This window comes from Carcharodon carcharias, chromosome 4 (assembly GCF_017639515.1).
Source record: "Carcharodon carcharias isolate sCarCar2 chromosome 4, sCarCar2.pri, whole genome shotgun sequence".
Taxonomy (NCBI): domain Eukaryota; kingdom Metazoa; phylum Chordata; class Chondrichthyes; order Lamniformes; family Lamnidae; genus Carcharodon; species Carcharodon carcharias.
The window spans coordinates 11,934,894-11,958,233 of NC_054470.1; positions in this window are offsets into that span (position 1 = coordinate 11,934,894).

Genomic DNA, 23,340 nt, shown 5'->3' on the forward strand with positions numbered 1-23,340 from the left:
GAGGAAACACCCTCTCCACATCCACCCTGTCAAGACGCTTTAAAGGTTTCAATTAAGTCGCCTCCTACTCTTCTAAATTCCAGTGGACGCAAGCCTAACCTCTCCAGCTTTTTCTCATAAGATAACCTACCCATTCCTGGTGTTAGTCTAGCAAATCTTCTCCATTTACCTCTTTCTTTAAGTAAGGAGACCAGTACTGTACACAATGCTCTAGATGTGGTCTCATCAATGCCCTGTACAACTGAAGCATAATCTCCCTACGGTTGTAATCTATTACAACCCTCACAATAAACGATAACATTCTATTAGCTTTCCTAGTTACCTGCTGTACCTGCATACTAACCTTTTGTGATTCCTGCACTAGGACACCCAGATCCCTCTGAATCTCAGAGCTCTGCAATCTCTCACCATTTAGATAATAAGCTTCTTTTTTATTCTTCCTGCCAAAATGGACAATTTCACTTTTGCCCCCATTATACTCCATTTTCCAGATTTTAGCCCACTCACTTGACCTATCTATGTCACTATGTAGCCTCCTTACATCCTCTTTACAATTTACTTTCCTCCTATCTTTGCGCCATCAGCAAATTTAGCAACCATTCCTTTGGTCAAAGTGTTTAAGTGTCATGATCTGAGGTTTTTCAAATACTCTGATCTTTAAACTTGAAAAAAGGGCTTAAGTTGTCAGTGAGAGTTATAAAAAAATTGCTGGACTGCTTTGATTGATAGGTCATCTGGTGTAGGTTAAAAAATTACTATCTGTGCAGTATCAATAGAGTTATTTGTTAAGATTTCCCAAGGTCTAGTATTATTTCATTATGAATGTTTGGCTGAGTTTCAAAGGCTACAATTATTTCAGCAGGGAGTTCTGAGTTCATCGTTTGACAGTTTAAAGAAAAGATTAAAGGATTTGATATCGTTGATTATGGTGTCTGAATAGGCAGTTGTCTGTTTTATATGGGATTCAATATGAGAGGAAATCGAAAAGCTTTGGATGTATGACATGAATGGGAATTTTTATCACTATCAAGTTTGTATGAGTCAGAGCTGTAATAGATCATTAGAAGATTTGTTTTCATATCCACATAGCTCCTGAGGTCTTCCCATGGTGGATACAGGTGAGTGGCTTTGGAGTTAGCAGTGAGGTGTAACGGAGAATGTGTCGGGGGGGAGGTGTTGGGTGGGTCATAACTTGGCATGGAGGTGTGATAGGCATGCGTGGGGGGTATGAGTTTGCATAGAGGGGCCAAGGGGCAGGTGAGGGGTGAGGGTTAGTGGGCCTAACTGCTTCTAAAATGGCTAGGACAAAGTTCCAGAGACGTGAGATGGGCCTTTTAACCGACCTGCCTGAGCACGTTCCCGTGGTCACCTAGGATCTGCATCCGGGGTTGGTGAGCCCAACTCGATACCATCACTGCCTTCCTGGAGTGGAAATTGGGTTTAAGAGGGCCTTTCAAGCCTATGAATGTCTGCCGAGTGGGGAAATTTCCCAACTCAGTTATCTGCTACGGTAGCAATTTTTAAAAGTTCATTCATGGGATGTGGGCTTTGCTGGCTAGGCCAGCATTTATTGCCCATCCTTAGTTGCACATGAGAAGGTGTTAGTGAGCTGCCTTCTTGAAATGCTGCCGTCCATGTGGTGTAGGTATACCCATAGTGCTGTAAGGAAGTGAGTTCCAGGATATTGACACGACGACAATGAAGGAACAGCAATATATTTCCAAGTCAGGATGGTGAGTGGCTTTGAGGGGAAATTACAGGTTGTGTGTTCCCATCTATCTGCTGCCCTTGTCCTTCTAGATAGTAGTGGTTATGGGTTTGGAAGATGCTGTCCAAGAAGCCTTGGTGAATTTCTGCAGTGCATCTTGTAGATGGTATACACTGCTTTTACTGTGCGTTGGTGGTAGAGGGAGTAAATACTTGTGGATTTGGTGTCAATCAAGGGGGCTGCTTTGTCCTGGATGGTATCAAGTTTATTGAGTGTTGTGGGAGCTGCACTCATCCAGACAAGTGGGGAGTATTCCATCACACTCCTGGCTTGTGCCCTGTAGATGGTGGACAGACTTTGGGGAGTCAGGAGGTGAGTTAACCGTTGTGCTATTCCTAGCCTCTGACCTGCTCTTATTTATTTGTATTTATATAGATAGTCCAGTTCAGTTTCTGGTCAAAGGTAACCCCCAGGATGTTGATAGTAGGGGATTCAGTGATGGTAAAGCTATTGAACATCAAGGGGCACGGGTTGGATTCTCTCTTGTTGGAGATGGTCATTGCCTGACACTTGTGTGGAGTGAATGTTACTTGCCACTTGTCAGCCCAAGCTTGGATATTGTCCAGGTCTTGCTGCATTTGGACATGGACTGCTTCAGTATCTGAGGAGTTATGAATGCTGCTGAACATTGTGCAATCATCAGCGAACATTCCCACTTCTGACCTTATGATGGAAGGAAGATCATTGATGAATCAACTGAAGATGGTTGGGCCGAGGACACTACCCTGAGGAACTCCTGCAGTGATGTCCTGGACCTGAGATGACTGACCTCCAACAACCACAGCCATCGTCCTTTGTGCTAGTTATGACTCCAACCAGCAGAGCGTTTTCCCCCTGATTCCCATTGATTCCAGTTTTGCTAAGGATCCTTGATGCCACACGGTGAAACACTACCTTGATGTCTAGGGCACTCACTCTCACCTCATCTCTGAAGTTCAGCTCCTTTGTCCATGTTTGAGCCAATTCTCTAATGAGATCAGGAAGTGAGTGACCCTGGCAAGACCCAAACTGGGCAAGAGTGAGCAGGTTATTGCTAAGCAAATGCCGCTTGATAGCACTTTTGGTGATCCAATTACACTAGAGAGAGTGCAGAGGAGATTTACCAGGGTGTTGCCTGGACTGGAGAGTTTTAGGTATGAGGAGAGATTGAATAAATTGGGGTTATTTTCTCAGGAGCGGAGGAGATTGAGGATGGACATGATTGAGGTGTATAAAACTATGAGGGTCATAGATAGGGTAGACAGGAAACAACTTGTCCCCTGGGTGACGGGAGCAATAACCAGTGGGCATAGATTTAAGGTGAGGGTCGGGAGGTTTAAAGGGGATGTGAGGAAGAATATTTTCACCCAGAGTGTGGTGGAAACCTGGAACTCACTGCCTGAAAGGATGGTAGAGGCAGAAACCCTCATAACATTTAAGGTGTGTTTGGATGGGCACTTGTGATGCCATGGCATACAAGGCTATGGGCCTAGTGCTGGAAAATAGGATAAGAAAAGTTAGGTACTTGTTTGACCAGTGCAGACTCGATGGGCTGAAGGGCCTTTTTTCTTTGCTGTAGACATCTATGACTCTATGAGTCTATGACCCCTTCTATTACTCTACTTGAGAGTAGACTGATGGGATGGTATTTGGCCAGGTTGGATTGGTCCCACATTTTGTGGACAATATACCTGGGAAATTTTTCACATAGCCAGGTAGATGCCAGCGTAGTAGCTGTACTGGAACAGCTTGGCTAGGGGCATGGCAAGTTCGAGAGCACAAGTCTTCAGTACTATTGCCAGAATATTGTCTGGGTCCATAGCCTTTGTAATATCCAGTGCCACAGCCGTTTCTTGATATCACGTGGAGTGAATCGACTTGGCTGAAGATTGGTATCTGTGATGCTGGGGACCTCCGGAGGAGGCCGAGATGGATCATCCACTCAGACATTCTGGCTGAAGATTGTAGCAAATGCTGTACCTTATCTTTTGCACTGATGTGCTGGGGTCCTCCATCATTGAGAACGGAGATATTTGTGGAGCCTCCTCCTCCAGTGAGTTATTTAATTGTCCACCAACAGTTACGAATGGATCCGGCAGGACTGCAGAGCTTAAATCTGATCTGTTGGTTGAGGGTTCGCTTAGCCCTTGCTGCTTATGTTGTTTGGCATGCGAGTAGTCCTGTGTCCTAGCTCCACCAGGTTGACACCTCCAGATCTTATTCACATTTTTGCTGTCTTTCTCAGCTCTTACTCTTTCTTAACTGTATCACATACCAATTCCTTCTCACACTTCTCCATTGTATAATTCCTCTGAAATCTTATTAATTATTTCTCACTTTCATCCCTGCTGTTCGTTGTATCCCTTTCATTTTCCAACTCAGTCCTCTTTGCTTTTACCATCCATCTGTTGTACTACTTATCCATCTAATTCCCCATTTCTCTTGCTGTACCTTTTTTTTTCCATTTATCTCTGTACAAAGCTATCTTTTCATAATTAATGTCTCAAAACAATAAATTTGAGCCTAATGGTTAAAGTGCTTGCAGGACTGTTTCTCTGAACATTGCACCATTGCCTTACTCCTCTACTTCCAGCAATTAACTGTTGAATTTGCTGTGCAATATATGAAGACCTTTGCTTCAGTCCATTTATTTCCAATCATCAGTCCACACATTTAAAATGAAACTTGTGCACAGAGGGAAGTTTTGCACTTCTTCAAATTTACAGCTGTGAATGTGGAGCTCAACCTAAAGGAAGTTCAGGTGTACAGTGAAACATCGCACAGCATTGTGGCCCCTTTTCACAGGGTCCTAACTGCTTTCTTCACATTGCTTATGTGGTCTGAATGACAATAACCTATCGTGTTATACTGGCTCCCTAATCTGAAGAAGAAACCAGCCTAATTGTACCACCCTGGGCTATGATTGCACAACAAGAAAGTAACAGCAGACCGTCACCCTGCTAATCCTTTTGCTTAACAATTGGTAATAGGTACATATGATAAAAGCTTTTCAGCAATCAACTATGTAATAGAGACACACTTGACGATTTTAGGTCCTCCACTTTGGAACTGCAACTGGATTTCCATTATGCGAAATTGCTATAGGAGTATATTAGAATCCGAAGGCCACACTAGAGGCCAACCAAGTACCGAGCCAATTAGCAACTAATAAAAGCTAGAAGGTGAGCACACCAGGGATCAGTATTGCTGGAATGTTCACCTGACAGGATAGAATTCTTTGTGTTAAAAAAAAACAAAACACAGTTTTCCAATGTGTTTAACACATGGTTATTTCTCATTAGTGTCAACTTGGATCAGTTGGAAGCCTCTTGCTTCTGATATGAAGTCTGTGGCTCCAATATTAACATGAAGGTGTCTTCTGAGCTGGGAGTTGGAAAGATATGAGGCAATACAATTGTGGAATTGTGTGGGTTAAACCCAGAAGTCAACTCTTGGGTTTAACCCATGGAATGAAACCAGGCAGACCACCTGGCATCGACCTAGGCACTGGAAAAAACAACTGCAATCTCAGCTCTGTCAACCCTGCAAAGTCCTCCTTACTAATATCTGGGGGATAGTGCCAAAATTGGGAGAGCTGTCTCATAGGCTAGTCAAACAATAACCTGACATAGTCATCCTCATGGAATCATACCTTACAGATAATGTCTCAGTCTCCACCATCACCATCCCTGGCTATGTCCTGTCCCACCAGCAGCACAGGCAACAGAGGTCATGGCACAGTGGTATACAGTCGGGAGGGAATTACCCTGGGAATCCTCAACATCGACTCTGGACCCCATGAAGTCTCATGGTATCAGGTCAAACATGAGCAAGGAAACCTCCTGCTGATTATCATGTACCGCCCTCCTTCAGCTGATGAATCAGTGCTCCTCTATGTTGAACATCACTTGGAGGAAGCACTGAGGGTAGCAAGGGTGAAGAATGTACTCTGGATGGGGGACCTCAATGTCCATCACCAAGAGTGGCTCAGTAGCACCACTACTGACCGAGCTGGCCGAGTCCTAAATGACATAGTTGCTAGACTGGGTCTGCGGCAGGTGGTGAGGGAACCAACAAGGGGGAAAAACATATTTGACCTCATCCTCTTCAACCTGCCTGCTGCAGATGCATCTGTCCAAGACAGTATCGGTAGGAGTGACCACAACACAATCATTGTGGAGACAAAGTCCTGCCTTCATATCAAGGATACCCACAATCATGTTGTGTGGCACTACCACCATGCTAAATAGAATAGATTTGGAACAGATCTAGCAACTCAAGATCGGGCATCCATGAGGCACTTTGGGCCATCAGCAGCAGCAGAATTGTACTCAAACACAATCTGTAAGCTCATGACCTGGCATATCCCCCACTCTAACATTACCATCAAGCTAGGGAATCCTCCCTGGTCCAATGAAGAGTGCAGGAGGGCATGCCAGGAGCAGCACTAGGCATACCTAAAAAAATTGAGGTGTCAACCTGATGAAGCTATAACACAGGACTACTTGCATGCCAAGCAGCATTAGCAGCAAATGATAAACAGAGCTAAGCAATCCCACAACCAGCAAATCAGAACTAAGCTCAGTAGTCCTGCCAAATCCAGTCATGAATGGTGGTGGACAATTAATCAACTCACCGAAGGAGGTGGCTCCACAAAAATCCCCATCCTCATTGATGGAGGAGCCCAGCACAGTAGTGCAAAAGGTAAGGCTGAAGCATTTGCAACAATCTTCAGCCAGAAGTGCTAAGTGAATGGTCCATCTCGGCCTCCTCCAGAGGTCCCCAGTGTCACAGATGCCAGTTGCAGCCAATTCGATTCAGTCTGTGTGATATCAAGAAACATCTGAAGGCACTAGACATTGCAAAGGCTATGGGACCTGACAATGTTCTGGCAATAGTACTGAGGACTTCTGCTCCAGAACTTGTCATGTTCCAAGCCAAGCTGTTCCAGTACAACTACAGCACTGGCATCTACCCGGCTATGTTCGAAATTGTCCAGGTATGTCCTGTCCACAAAAAGCGGGACAAATCCAACCCGCCCAACTTCCGCCCCATCAGCCCACTCTCGGTCATCAGGAAAGTAATGGAAGAGGTCATCAATAGTGCTATCAAACGGCGCTTGCTTAGCAATAACCTGGCCATTGATGCCCAGTTTGTATTCCGCCAGGGCCACTCAGCTCCTGACCTCATTAAATGGACAAAAGAGCTGGACTCCCGAGGTGAGGTGAGAGTGACTGGCCTTGACATCAAGGCAGCATTTAAATGAGTGTGGTATCAAGGAGCCCTAGACAAATTGGAGTCAATTGAAATCAGGGGGAAAACTCTCCGCTAGTTAGAGTCATAACTAGCACAAAGGAAGATGGTTGTGGTTGTTGGAGGTCTGTCGTCCCAGCTTCAGGACATCACTGCAGGAGTTCCTCAGGGTAGTGTCCTCAGCCCTTCCATCTTCGGCTGCTTCATCAATGCCCTTCCTACTATCAAAAGATCAGAAGTGGGGATGTTCACTGACGATTGCACAATGTTCTGCACCATTCGCAACTCCTCAGATACTGAAGCAGCCCATGTCCAAATGCAGCAAGACCTGGACAATATCCAGGGTTGGGCTGACAAGTGGCAAGTAACATTTTTGCCACACAAGTGTCAGGCACTGACCATCTCCAGCAAGAGAGAATCCAACCATTACCCCTTGATGTTCAATGGCATTACCATCACTGAATCCCCCACTATCAACATCCTGGGGGTTACCATTGAGCAGGAACTAAACTGGACTAGCTATATAAATACTCACCAAAACCTGTCCACCATCTACAAGGAAAAAATCAGGAATGTGAAGGACTACTCCCCGATTGCCTGGATAAGTGCAGCTCTCACAACACTGAAGCAGTTGGATACCATCCAGGACAAAGCAGCCACATTCAGAAACATTCACTTCCTCCACCACAGTAGCAGCAATGCATACCATCTACAAGATGCACTGTAGGAATTCAGCAAGGCTCCTTCAGCAGCACCTTCCAAACCCATGACAACTAGCATCTGGAAAGACAAGGCCAGCAGATAGATGGGAACATCACCACCTGGAAGTTCCCTTCCAAGTCGCTCACCATTCTGACTTGGAAATATATCGTCGTTCCTTCACTGTTGCTGGGTCAAAATCCTGGAACTCCCTTCCTAACAGCACTGTGGTTGTACCTACACAACATGGACTGCAGCGGCTCAAGAAGGCAACTCACCACCAACTTCTCAATGGCAACTAGGGATGGGTAATAAATGCAGGCCCAGCCAGCGAAGCCCACATCCTGTGAATGAATAAAAGAAAAAGTATCAGCCTGTGAACCCTTGACATGTCTCCAGTAATGCGTGGGAAGGAACTAGAAATGAGGGCGGGTGTGAGTTTTCCAGCTCCTAGTATTGCATATTTACCAGGCCCAGAACCTTACACACCCCCACCGGTGGGTTTTTAGGTGGGCGGGCTTGGAAAGCTTGAAATTGAAGGGATGGGATTCCCTCCGGGTTTCTAGCCCGTCCTGTCCACACATCGATTTTATGTGGAGTTGGGCAAGGTCTCGGATGGGAAGACCGCCCTTGCCCCATTTGAGGCCCTTATGTTATTGGCCAATTTTTAGGCTGGCGGGAGGAATGAGCTGGCGTAGGAGGAAGGCTGAAAATCTAGAAGGTTACATCTTAGGTGGGAAGGCGGGGCGCCTCCATCAGTAGCCCCCAGCTAACTGGGGGCACCCCCCCTTAAGGTTGGGTGGCCTTCGGACCTCTGCCGCCCCTCCCCCAGCCTGCCCCCTGAGACCCCGATTGCTGCCTTTCCTACCCTCCCAGCCCTGAGACCCCTTGAACTTACCAGGGCATCTACTCCCCGGAATTAGGCTCCGACATCTTCCTGAACTTCCTCTCTGTCCGCAGCACCACTGTCACTGCAAGGACTGGAGCGCTGCCAGCCAACCTGATTAGCTAGCAGCCCTCTAAGGTGGGACTTACTCCCAAGTGAGGGGCAAAAGTCGTGCCTGCAGCCAAGTGAATCTCGTTCAAGCGTGAAATGGCTGTGGAGGACTCGAAGTGGACAGGGCGTGTTCCCCACCGACATTTCGGATGGCAGGAAGCGAGACTCTGACATCTGAAAAATTCAGGCCCATGTCTAGCAGATAGCAAGTTTCCTTCTATAGACTGCATGTATCTAACATCACCTGACATGAAAACCATGGCCTGTCAAAATAATGTTCTTTCAAGAGGTCAAGGAAGCTGAGCCTGTCAGCAAACACAATGACATGGGTTGCACCTCCTGCAGCCTCAGCCCCTCTCCTGTGTACCTCCCTCCTGAACATCTCTCTGCATTAGAGGTGCTGATTGCAGCACAGCACATTGTGACTGCCATGGATGGTGATAGTCTTCCTCTTCTAATGTTTGCCAGACATATCCAATGAGCCTTCCTTCGGCTCTTGTCATTTTGAAAGCCTCCAAAGTTTAGGAGAAAGTTATAATCTGCTCAAGAACTATCTACCAGCTGTGAGCTTTTACTCAGATTGAGCAATCAGAGTTTATACACCCATTTGATCCACGGCTCCATATTCGCTTTATTTTACTGGTCTATTCCCTGAGGCCCAGGAATCCCACATTAAATATATTAAATTTAAACAAAGTAAATTCAAATGTAAAAACACCTCATTAATCTCTTCCAAAGATATTAATAGCCTCAATCAATACCCTCTCACTTGCACAAATTAAAATCCTGGGTTACTCTCCCGCATCCAGTGCCACCCAACAGACTTGTGTGGAAAGTTATAGTTCATGGAATAAAAGGGACAAAAGCAACGTGGATACGAAATTGGCAGAGTAACAGGAAACAGCGAGTAAATATTTTTCAGGCTGGAGGAAGGTTTGTAGTCAAGTTCCCCAACCATCGGTATTGCTTTTCCTGCCATATATTAATGATCTAGATTTTGGTGTGCAGGGGACAATTTTAAAGTTTGTATATAATACAAAACTTGGGAGAATTGTAACCTGTGAGGAGGACAGTGTAGAACTTCAAAAGGGCATAGACAAGTTGGTGGAGTGGGCAGACAGGTGGCAGATGAAGTTCAGTGCAGAGAAGTGTGAGGTGATTCATTTTGGTAGGAAGAACATGGAGAGACAATATAAAGTAAGGGCTACAACTCAAAAGTAGCACTAGGGCACAACCCTGAGGAACTCCTGCAGTGATGTCCTGGCACTGAGGTGACTGAACTCCAACAACCGTAACCATCTTCCTTTGTGCTAGGTATGACTCCAACCAATGGAGAGTTTTCCTCCTGATTCCTATTGACACCAGCTTTACTAGGGCTCCTTGATGCCACACTCGGTCAAATGCTGTCTTGATGTCAAGGTCAGGCACTCTCACCTCACCTCGGGAGTTTGGTTCTTTTGCCCATGTTTGAACCAAGGCTATAATGAGGTCAGGAGCTGAGTAGCCCTGGTGGAACCCAGACTGAGCATCAGTGAGCAGGTTATTGCTAAGCAAGTGCCACTTTATAGCACTGTTGATGACCCCTTCCATCACCTTACGGATGATCAAGAGTAAACTAATTGGCCAGGTTGGATTTGTCCTGCTTTTTGTCTACATGGCATTCCTGGACAATTTCCAAATTGCTAGGTGCTTGCCATTGTTGTAGTTGCACTGGAAGAGCTTGGCTAGGAGCACAGCAAGTTCTGGAGATTAATTCTTCAGTACTATTGCTGGAATATTGTAAGGGCCCATAGCCTTTGCAGTACCCAGTGCCTTCAGCTATTTCTTGATATCACGTGGACTGTTTCAAATTGGCTGAAGATGGCAGTTGTGATGCTAGGGACCTCGGGAGGAGTCCAAGATGGATCATCCACTCAGCAATCCTGGCTGAAGAACTTGCAAATGCTTCAGATTTTTCTTTTGCACTGATGTGCTGAGTTCCCCCATCATTGAGGGTGGGGATATTCGTGAAGCCTCCTCCTCCAGTGAGTTGTTTAATTGTCCATCACCATTCATGATTGTTTAGTTAAGTTTGCGGGTGACACGAAAATTGGTGGGGTGATAAGTAGTGAGGAGGATAGCCTTAGATTACAGGAGAATATAGATGGGCTAGTCAGATGGGCTGATCACTGGCAAATGGATTTTAATCCGGATAAGTGTGAGGTGATGCACTGGGGCAGGTCAAACAAGACACAGGAATACATGATGAATGGTAGGACAACGGGAATTACCGAGGATCATAAGGTAGGACAGGTAGATAAGATGGTTAAGAAGGCATATGGGATATACTTGCCTTTATTAGCCGAGGCATAGAATGTAAGAGCAGGGAGGTTCTGCTGGAACTGTATAAAACGCTGGTTAGACCAGAGCTAGAGTATTGTGTAAAGTTCTGGAATCTGCATTATAGGACGGATGTGATTGCCCTCATGAGAGAGAGTGCAGAGGAGATTTACCAGGGCTGGAGAGTTTTAGTTATGAGTAGAGATTGGATAGACTGGGGTTATTTTCCCTGGAGCAGAGGAGATTGAGGGGGGACATGATTGAGGGGGTGTATAAAATTATGAGGGACATAGATGGAGTAGATAGGAAGGAACATTTCCCCTTGGTGACAGGAGCAATAACCAGGAGCCATAGATTTAAGCTAAGAGTCAGGAGGTTTAGAGGGATGTGAGGAAGAAACTTTTCACTCTCTGGTGGGAATCTGGAACTCACTGCCTGAAAGGCTGGTAGATGCAGAAACCCTCATAACACTTAAGAAGCATTTGGATGTGCACTTGCAATGCCATGGCGTACAAGGCTATGGGCCTAGTGCTGGAAAATGGGATTTGATTAGTTAGGTACTTGTTTGACCAGCGCAGAACCGATGGGCCAAAGGGCATTTTTCTGTACTGTAGACCTCTGTGACTCTATGACTGGATGTGGTAGGACTGCAGAGCTTAGGTTTGATCCGTTAGTTGTAGAATCTGTTTGCTCTGTCTATCACTTGTTGCTTATGTTGTTTGGCACACAAGTAGTCCTGTGTTTTAGCTTCACTAGTTGACACCTCATTTTTAGGTATGCCTAGTGCTGCTCCTGGCATACCCTCCTGCACTCTTCATTGAACCAGGGTTAACCCCTGGCTTGCTGATAATGGTTGAGTAGGGGTGTGCCAGGCCGTGAGGTTACAGCTTGCTGTTGAGTACACGTCTGCTGCTGCTGAGGGACCACAGGACCTCATGGCTGTCTAGTCTTGAGTTCCTAGATCTGTTCGAAATCTATCTCACTGAGCACAATTATAGTGCCACACATTACGATGGGGGGTATCCTCAATGTGAAGACGGGACTTGTCTCCCCAAGGACTGTGCAGCAGTCACTCCTATCCGATACTGCCATGATAGAGAGAGCAGTTATTAAAGCATATAATATTCTAGGCTTTATGAATATGGGCATTGAGTACAAGATCAAGGAGGTTATGCTGAACTTGTATAAGACACGAGTGAGACTTCAGCTGGAGAATTGTGTACAGTTATGGGTGCCACACTACAGGAAGAACGGGAACATACTGGAAAGAGTGCAGAAATGGTTTAAAAAATGGCTCCAGGGATGAGAAACTTCAGTTATGAAGACAGGTTGGAGAATCTGGAACTGCTCTGCTTGGAGAGGAGAAGGCTAAGGGGAGATTTGACACAGGTGTTCAAAATAATGAGGGAGCTGGACACAGTAGATATGGAGAAACTGTTCCCACTCATAAAAGGATCGAGAACAAGAGGGCACAGGTTTAGCAAAAGTAGCAAATGTGATGTGAGAAAAAACTTTTTCATACAGCGCGTGGCTCAAATCTGGAACGTACTGCCTGGAACTGTAGTGGAGGCAGGATCAATTGAGGCGTTCAAGAGGGCATTAGATGATTATTTAAATAGAAACAATAGGCAGGGTTACGGGGAAAAGGCAGGAGAATGGCACTGAGTCATAATGCTCATTCGGGAGCCAGTGCAGACAAGATGGACCGAATGGCCTCTTTCTGCACTGCAATAATTCTGTAATCCCAAACATACCTCCATTAAGACTGTTGGAGCAGAGTTGCAGTCACAATGCAACAAAATCTATTATTTTAACTAGGCCTCTGCCCAAAACCCACCCATTTTGGAGGTTAAAATTCCCCGATGTGACATCAAGCTCCAGTTCCAATGTATGAACTCTAGGATTGTATCTCAGTGCAGGGATTGTTGTCTTTCAAATGAGCTGTTAAGCAAAGGCCCTATTTGCCAGTTCAGCTCGATTTAAAAGATTCCATGATATTCTTCAGTTTTCTTTAGTGGTGTAGCCTAAATGTATTAGTTAATCAAAACAACTTGATTCATTATTTATTTAACCCACTTTTCCTGGAACCTTGCTCTGCTTAAACTAATTGCAGTTTTTGGCTACACAACAACAGTGAACAAATGAAAAATTAACTGATTGGTTCTGCAGTGTTTTGGGATGCACTGAGGTTTTGAAAGACGCTGGATTAAATTAAATTATTCTAGTAAATACCAGATTAGGAGAGAAGAGACACATTTCTCAGGACCTGATGGCCTGGATTCTATAAGTGGCTGCAGAGGTAGTAGATGCATTGGTTGTGATCTTCCAAAATTTCCTAGATTCTGGAAAGGTCCCAGGAGGCTGGAAAATCACAAATGTAGCACTTCTATTCAAGAAAGGAGGGAGAGATAAAACAGGAAATTATAGGTCAGTTAGCCTAACATCTGACATAGGGAAATTGCTAGAATCCATTAATGAGGTAATATGCAGAACATAATAGAACCAGGCAAAGTCAACAAGGTTTTTCTGAAAGGGAAATCACTTTTGACAAATTTATTTGTGTTCTTTGAGGAAACAACAAGAAAGGTGGATAAAGGGGAACCTTTAGATGTTGTGTACATGGATTTCCAAAAGGCATTTGATGAGGTGCCACATCAAAGGTTCTTTCATGAAATGAGAGCTCATGGTGTTGGGGGGTAACATATTAGCATGGATAGAGGATTGGCTAGCTAACAGGAAGCAAGAAGTAGGGAGAAATGGACTTTTTTCAGGTTGGCAAGCTGTAGTGGAATGCCACAGGGATCAGCCTCAACCATTTACAATCTATATCAGTAAGTTGGATGAAAGGACCAAAAATATTTTAACTAAATTTACCAATGACACAATGATTTATAGGAAAGTAAGTTGTCAAGAAGACATTATGAGTCTATAAGAGTCTATTAAGGGATATAAATAGGTTGAGTGAGTGGGAAAACAATGGTAGATAGAGTATAATGTGGGAAAATGTGAACTTGTCCAGTTGGGAAGGAAGAATAAAAATCAGCACATTATTTAAATGGAGAGAGATTGCGGAACTCTACAGAAGAGAGTGATGTGGGTGTCCTGGTACATATATCACAAAAAGTTAGCATGCAGGTACACAAGTGATTAGGAAGGCAAATAGAACATTGTTGCTTATTGCAAGGAGAATGGAATATAAAAGTAGAGATGCTTTGCTACAGATATATAGGGCATTTGTGAGACGGCAGCTGGAGTACTATGCACAGTTTTGGTCTCTTTATTTAAGAAAGGATGTAATTACGTTTGAAGCAGCTCAGAGAGGGTTTACTCGACTGATTCCTGGGATGAAGAAGTGACCTTATGAGGAAAGGTTAAACCGCTTAGGCCTATACCCATTGACATTCAGAAGAATAAGAAATGATCTTATTGAAATATTTAAGAACCTGAGGGGATTTCTCAGGGTGATTGCTAAAATGATGTTTCCCATTGTGGAGCAGTCTAGAACTAGGGGACATAGTTTAAATGTTAGGGGTCTCCCATTTAAGACTGAGATGAGGTGATTTTTTTTTTCTCTCAGAGGCTTCTTAAACTGTGAAATTCTCTTCCCCAGAGAACAGTGGAGGCTGGATCCTTGAATATATTCAATGCTGAGTTAGATCGATTTTTCATTGACAAGGGATCAAGACTTATGGAGGGCAGAGAGGAAAGTGGAGTTGGGGCCTCAATCAGATCAGTCATGTACTTATTGAATGGCAGAGCAGACTTTAGGGACCGATTAGCCTACTCCTTCTCCTACTTCTTGTATTCTTGTGATCTTGTATTTGAAAGGCTTTTGAGTACCTCCACTTTCTCTCAAGGGGGCTACAGGGGGCTATAGAGGGTGGTGATGGTCTGGAATGCACTGTCTGGGAGGGTGGTGGAGGCGGGTTGCCTCACATCCTTTAAAATGTACCTGGATGAGCCCTTGGCATGTCATAACATTCAAGGCTATGGGCCAAGTGCTGTTAAATGGGATTAGGTAGGTAGGTCAGGTGTTTCTCACGTGTCAGTGCAGACTTGATGGGCCGAAGGGCCTCTTCTGCACTCTGTGATTCTACGATTAATGGGGATATTATTTGCAAGGCATGTTACTTGACTACAGAGTCCAATAGGGACACTTCTGTGTTGCTCACACCTTTTGAACAATTGCCGCCAGTATAATTATATGCACTAAATAGAGAGATTGAAGTCAAACCTCCAGGGGATTAATTTAAGGAGAGCCAGTGTAAGAATGATAGCCCACTGTTGGATTATGAGAATTACGTTACAGGCCTGGATGCTCTAGTTAGATGAGGGGTAATCCAGGGAAACCTCATGTGCAATGAAACTGGGAGCTGTAGTTTGAATATAACCACAGATAGACAAAAAAAAATTGTTGTTCCGTTGGATCAGTTTAATTACACTGTAAGGTTTGTAAACTTTTCTTAACGTCCATTCCTCCACACTTGGCAATAAGAGAAACTTTGCCAAGTAGCAATCATTAACCCCATCATATGGATTGAAAAGAACTATCCATTTTTTGTCCCTTATACCAGGAAGCACGGTGACATTGAATAAATTGGTTCAGTCAAGTTTGTGGTCCCAGGGAGAAGCTTTGCCACTGGGAGCGCATATCAGGACTTTGGACACATGCTTCAATAATTTTCACTGCATAATGGAAATTCAGATGAGTTTTCCTCATTAATTTCCATCATCGAAATTAATAAATGGAAAATAGAAGGGAGTTTGCATCTAGACTCTGACGTGTACTCTTCCCAGGCAAACCTCCATGCCAGGAGCTTCTAGCTTATCTGCCCACTCAAGCAATGTAAAAACATCAAAGAGGAGGCAGTGGCAAAGTGCTATTGTCACTGACTCATATTCTAGAGATCCAGGGTAATGGTTGGGGGGCCTGGTTCAAATCCTACCAAGGCAGATGGTGTAATTTGAATTTAATAACTTTTGGAAGTAAAAGTCTGATGATGACTATGAAACCATTGCCGATTGCTATAAAAACCCATCTAGTTCACTAATGTCCTTTAGGAAATCTGCTGTCCTTACTCTAGACCCACAACGATTGGTTGACATTTAAATTCCCTCTTAACAAGGGAAATTAGGGATGGACAATAAATGTTGGCCACTGATGCTCACATCCCATGAATGAATTAAAAAAAAGAGCTACCAAGTGCTCCAAAGCTTTTCATCGCTGCCGCTGTCCCTGGACACCGGCTGCAAAGTCATGATCGTTTTAGTCGACCGCAGAAGAGTTGGATGACTGCACATGTTGTACAGTCTCCTTGCTAAAGCTGGCCATGAAGCAGTCACTGGTGGAGGCACTCACCCTTGCAATGTCAGCATCCTGGTTTGCACCAGTCTCCCCCATGGTTCAACCTAACAGTGCAGGCATGCAGTGTGGGTTAGGAGAATGCCTGCATCTGTGCTGAGAACACAGCACGAAGTCCAATGGGCAAAGCTGCCGCCAATCGGTCGAGTGGAGTGGGGGGAAGGTGGGTGGGGTTTCGGGCAGCCATGCAGCACACTAAACTCTGGCCATCCAAGTGGTGGCCAGCACTCTCCGGGCTGCATTAAGAGGCCTTCACACTTAACCAGGACACGTTCTTAGTACACCCATGCTAACCACATGTCTCTCTCTTTCATCCTGCAGGAGGAGTACTGCAGGATTTGGCACTACGGGGACATGGAGGGCATCCATTTCCAATGGCCATGAAAGTGACCGCGGTGCTCAATTCCTATGTCAGTGGCTCCTTGCAGGACTCCACAGGTGACCTCTGTTGGATATCACAAACCTCCACCCACAAATGTATCCATTAGGTCATGGGGCTGCCACCTTTGCAAGGACACACAACTTTGTCCAGGACCAGGACAACCAGGAGGCAAGAGCGATTGGATTTGCCCAGATCTCGGATTTCCCCCAGGTGCAGGGTGCGATCAACTGCACTCAGGTGGCTCTCAGATCTCCGTCGCAACACGTGGTGAACTACATTAGTCACAAGGGGCTCCACTCGCTGAATGTGCAGCTGGTGTGCAACCACCAGAAATGTATCCTGCAGGTATGTACACGGTTTCCAGGGAGTGTGCATGACACCTACATCCTCAGTCAGTTAAAGATCCCTGAAGTCTTCCAGGGTCCACAGAAGCTGCAGGGTTAGCTCCTTGGGGACAAGGACTACCTGCTGAGGATGTGGCTGATGACACCCCTGCAGCGGCCTCAGACTGCAGCAGAGCGACGCTATAATGAAGCTCATGCTGCAGCTTGCAACTAGGTGGAGCAGAGCATCGAGATGCTAAAAATGAGGTTCCAGGGCCTGGGCCGGTCTGGTGGAGCCCTGCAATATAGTCCACAGAGGGTGTCACGCAACGTTGTCGTCTGCTGTGCCCTTTACAACCTGGCGCTGCAACAGGGAGAGGAGTTGGCTGAGGAGGAAATGAAGTAGCTGGAGGAGGTCTCCTCTGATGAGGAGGACGCCAACAGTGATGATGGTGAGGAGGTCCTTGAAGGCAACAATGACGGGGATGAGGCCCTTACACTGGCTAGACTTGGGAGACTCTCATAGCTGCTAGATTTGTGGAGGATGATGACGACATGCAGTAAGGTGACCCCATAGATCCTGACATTGCATCTGTGAACATTTGACTCCAGCCTGGCTTATAGCAGCAAGAATACCCTCTGTGAGAATGCTCCTATCATGCAGATCAAGTGGAGGTCCTAATAAGCACACAATTGCAGGAGGATGATATGCAGTGATTACATGCAGTGAGGACACTCCGTTGATCTTCACATAACATCTGAGAATGTCTGACTCCTGTCTGGCTGAGTAAAGCTAACTTGCACGCTGTGATCAGGGTCATGCCATAAAGACGCAGCCATGATACTTTAGAATCATCTGATACTTTGTCTGCCTTCAGCACCTGACCCATTCAGGAGCACAGCATCACTGGTCACAGATGCTGAAGAGATGGGGTCCAGCCCCAATTTAAAGGTGCTGAGAGCACAGGGATAATGATGGAACACTGTGATGCCTGCTCACCACATTCTGGCAGCAATGACAAGCACCATTGATGTGCAGACATCACTGATGTGTCCAGGGAGTGTGAGGCTGGACCATCACTTTGGTCTGAAGGCTGCACAAAGCACAGGGAAGAGGCCCTGGACTGAGACTTTATCTTGTGCAGGAAGGCTTCACATCTGAGTGACAAGAACACTGCTCATAAGAACAAGTGGCCAAAGGCAGGGAGACATTCTTGGGAGTTTATTGACAAAAATGAACAGTATGTACAAGTGATTAACTCCCGTGGCCAAGCTGTGCAACTAATTCTTCTTAACTTTCCCAACCCTCCCACTATGTCTTGGTGCTCCCCTGACATCAGCAGTGGACATGGAGGCAGCCTACTGACTGTAATGCCCTATCCGTGATGACCTTGGTGGACATCCTCTGGAGGGCTGAGATCTGGCGGGCCCCCGACTGCTTTTGGGGTCCTGCTGTGTGGCAGTGACCCCCTCCTCGGCCTGTGAAGCTGAGGTTACAGGAAGAGGGGATTTGGATTGGCCGGACACTCCCGGAGTCACCTGAATGGATGGCCCCCGGGTGTGCACCTGCTGATCCTCTTCCCTATGGGTACCTGAGGGTCCAAGACTGACCGCTTGAGGAGTAGGGCTAGATGGAGTGAGATCAAACTGCCTGGCACCCCTCTTGCATAATTGGAGGCCAACTGTGGCATCAACGATGGAGTTGAGCCTGCGCAGCAGTGCCGGACCAATGTCCTGGATGAAGGCCTCCATGGCAGCCATCATCCTGCCAGTGTTGACCTCAGTGCGTTGGCATGCCAGCGCGATCACCTCAGAGTGAATGCTGATGAACTCTTCCATCGTGCCTTGCAATCTGAGGAGTGCAGCGGACATCCTTTCCTGTTGTTCCCGAGCTAGTCTTTGCAGCTTCAGCAACTGTGACATGACCGAGTCCAGAGGCTCGTCATCTGACTCGGACTCAGCAACGTTCTGGCCTCCAGCAGCTGTCCAAGTGCCGGACACCTGGGAAGTCTCTGCCGCCTCCTGCTGTGGATCAGGAAGTGTGATGTGCTCACTAGACTTTGATCCTGAGGCTACTCTAAAGCTAGATCCCACTGAGGTGTGTGTGTCTGCCCTGGTGGAGGGTGTGGGTGAGCGCTGTGACAAGGAGGGTACCCTCAGGTTCCTCTTCAGAGGTTTCTTTGGGGCTTGACGGAAGCTCTAGGTTGTGGACTCCCAAGATTGTTTCCCAGATGTGTCTGCCCAAGTAAGGGGAGATAATTAGTGCATGGCAGTGGCCTGTGAAATGGGACACATCATTCACAACATGGTTGTCATGTTGTGATATTACATTCAGGAGACGACCAGGGACATAGAGTCTGGGATCTTGCTGTCTGCCTCATTGCTTATAGGCAGGAGGGAAGAAGGGGAAGCATGTGGTGGAGGCACCTGGCTCGCCAAAGGGAGGAGCATAACCCTGAAGACCAAGGGGCGGTATAGCCTCCCCTGCACAGACGCTGAACCCCACAGAGCTGTCGTTCATAGGCACATCACTGGACCCTGGCCTTTTAACGGTGCATGTGCTGCCTGCAGATGAGCGAGAACCAGTGTTGCCGACACCTGCACATGTCAAGGGAACTGGTCACGCACATATGCCACCTTGTGCAGGATTTTGCACCACGGGGACTCAGGGCATCACTGCCATTGGCAATTAGTTATCTCCGTGCTCAATTTCTATGACAGTGGCTCCTTCCAGGGCTCCAATGGAGACCTTTGCAGGATCTCTCAAGCCTCCACCCACAAATGTATCCAGAAGGTCACGGACACCCTCTTTACCAAGGCTCACACCTTTGTCAATTTCGATGGGGATCAGGCAAGCCAGGAAGCAGGAGCTCGAGGATTTGCTGAGATTTCCAGATTCCCACAGGTGCAGGGTGCCATCAACTGCACCCATGTGGCTCCTAAAACTCTCTGGCAACAAGCAGTTCACCATGTGAACCGCAAAGGCTTCCACTCTCTCAATGTTCAGCTGGCCTGCGACCATAACAAATCATGCAGGCGTGTGCAAGATACACTGGAAGCATCCACGACTTGTACATTCTCAGCAGGTCTCAGATCCCTGACATCTTCCAGGGACCACACAGGGTGCAGAGTTGGCTCCTTGGGGACAAGGGCTAAGCACAAAGGATGTGGCTGATGATGCCAGTGCATCATCAGACTCCCGGTGAGAGAAGGTACAACAAGGCTCATGCCGCAACCTGAGGTTTGATTGAGCACCTCATTGGTATCCTGAAAATAAGGTTCCAGTGCCTGGACAGATCTGGTGGAGCCCTGCAGTACACTCCCCATGGGGTGTCGTGCATCGTTGTGGCTTGCTGCATGCTACACAACCTGGCGATGCAAAGTAGGGATGACCTGGATGATGAAGAGGTGCAAGAGCTGCACGCCTCCTCCAATGAGGAGAAAGTCAAAGGGGTTGAGGATGATGAGGCCCTGGAAGATGAGAGTGCAGGCGATGAAGCCATTGCACTGGCCAGACGAGGCAGGCATAGTCGTGAGGCCCTCATTGTCACAGGATTCCAGGAGGATGATGACGATATGAAATGAAGGCTTCCTGGGATCTTCACACTGTATCTGGGATGTCTGATACCTGTCTGGCTGAGGGCAACTCACATGCACTTTGTGAAGAGGCTCATATCATCGAGACGCTGTTGAGAAACAGCGGCTGAGAAACATGGACTTTAAGACAACTTGCTCCTTTGGCAGACTTCATCACCTGTCGCCTTCAGCATCACACCTTCACCTGTCAGGAATTGTGTCAAGATGGGGGAGCATGCCCTGCCTCAAAGGTGCTGAGACCACACAGAGGACATCACGGAACCAAGTCACGCAAGGGTATAAGATTCCTGCAGCAAACAGAAGCCACGTGGAGATGCACGCATCACTAATCAGGAGAGTGACTTTGAAGCTGGACAACCACTGTGCTCAAAAGCTTACACTCTGCACAGGGGAGAGGCCCTGGACTGTAACACTAGCCTTCATTTTGTGCAGGAAGCAAGGTTTCACATCTGACTGACATGTGTTCATCATAACAAGGAGCCATAGACAAAGAAACATTCTTAGGAGTGTATTTACAATGGTCAACATTAAGTCCAAGTGATTAACACCTGTGCCCATTTTTACAACTAAATTTTCTTGACCTTTTTAACCCAGCCGCTACATCATGATGCTCCCCCGAGTGGAGGTGGGGGTGGCCTGCTGACTGCTATGCTCTGTTGTTTTTGATGACCTTGGCGGCGTGCTCTGCGGGGCTAAGACCTGGAGGGCTCCAGCCTGCTTTCAGGGCCCAGCTGTGTGGCAGTGGCAACATCCTTGCCCTGTGGAGCTGGAGCTGCTGGGGGCACAGGAAAAGGGGGTTCGGATGGGCTGGAGACACCCGGAACACCTGGGTGAATGGCCCCAGGGTATGCATCTGCTGATCCTCTTCCCGATGGGTCCCCGGTGGCCTTTGGCTGACTCTTTGAGAGGAAGGGCCAGCTTGTGGGCCCCATCAGTTGCTTCCCTGATGTGCCTACAAAAGCAAGGTGATAATTAGTGCTTGGCAGGAACGGGGAAACACACTCATAGCATGGTTGTCTGATGGAGGTTGCACTGCTGGATCCTCACTTGGTAGAGCAGCACCGACCTCACGGTCTGCACAGGAAGAGCCCAGATCTTCACCAGCCAGCTGGATGGCTCTGTTTTCAAAGTCCGTGAGGAGTTTGATGTCGGGAATCCCTCCAGCAGTCTGCAACCTTTTATTGTATTCCAGCTTGTCCTGCATGAATACAGATGGGAGAGTGTAAGCAGGGCGCCCGCCAGATGGTAAGTATGCCTGGCATGTGTTGGTGGTGAGTGGTGCCATGGACAGGATGAGGGCATGATCCACAGGGCAGATGAATGTGTATATGGGAGACAGTGAATGGTGATGTCCCTTGAGCTAGCAATGAGTGAAATGCCTGTAGATGTGTGATGGGTTTGTGAGTGTGATGGGTTTGTGAGTGTGATACGTTTGTGAGTGTGATGGGTTTATGAGTGTGTGAGTTGAAAGTGATGAAAAGGGTGACTTACCCTGGTGGAATGGAGGAGATCATTCATCCTCTTTTGGTCCTCAGTGGCTGTCCTCTTTCAGAGGACATTGGCGATGACCACTGCTGCCACCACCATCCCATGTTGGATTGGTCACCTTGCTTGCTGGTCTTTGCCCAAAGCGGGGGTAGCCAACATCGTGGCAGACCTCCACTGCATCCAGTAGGTGCTCAAGGGAGGCATTGCTATATTTGGGGGCAGCACATTTCCTCCCTATGGCAGCCATCAGTTCCCAGCAGCTTCCAATCCCTTACAGAGGGCTATATCTGTAAAGGGGCTGCCTTTAAATATGGTGCCCGATTTACTGAAGATCTGAGGTCACAGTGAGGCGGGGGAAATCAGAGGCCACCCCACCAGCAATCCGATATAAAACCCATGCCTCTCAATTTTTTTTAAACAAAATGGCACACAATACAGTGGAAAAAGCTGCCATTGCAGTTAGCGGGTTATACACGCCTTTCCCCGCTGGCTATCGGACTTTTCCGATTTCTAGGACAATTCCACCCCATGGATTCCATCACATAATCCAGGCAACTCGAGGTGCCATAGTTTCAAACACATAGGACCGCCAGTAACATTTTCATCTCTGCCTGAGGCCACTTTCAGCTTCAAACCAACAACCATGGGGAGCACAAACAGGGAGGTGGCCATTTCCTCCATTACTTAAATGGATCATCAGTTGTTCACAGATAAAGCTGTGGAAGGTTTTGGGAGACATTTTACTTGCTTACACCTGAGGAACTATTTTTACCCTGGATATTTTCAAAGTGCTTGTAATTGTTGTGGAACATTCTGAGCTGCTAAAGGGTCTTGTTATTTCTTCACGGGGTCTTTCTGGGAATGCCACTGTGGAAAGGGAAGGAGGAACATGAGTGCCGGCTGTTGGAGGTAAGAGCCAATAGAGCTGCAGCTTGCTCACAGGGATCCTCACCCTCCGAGCACTATAAATCCCCAACAGAGATTTTACAGGCCTAAGACAACATACCTGCAATTCTCTGAGCAATAGTATATAATGAGACTCTACTTCTCTTAAGGAGATTGTCAGAGAATTGTGCACATCTTGCATGAAGACCTGCAAACCAGTGTTATGGGTGCCAGAGATTTGCCTGTCACAGTCAAGATTACTGCAGTCCTGAACTTCTTTGCCCCAGC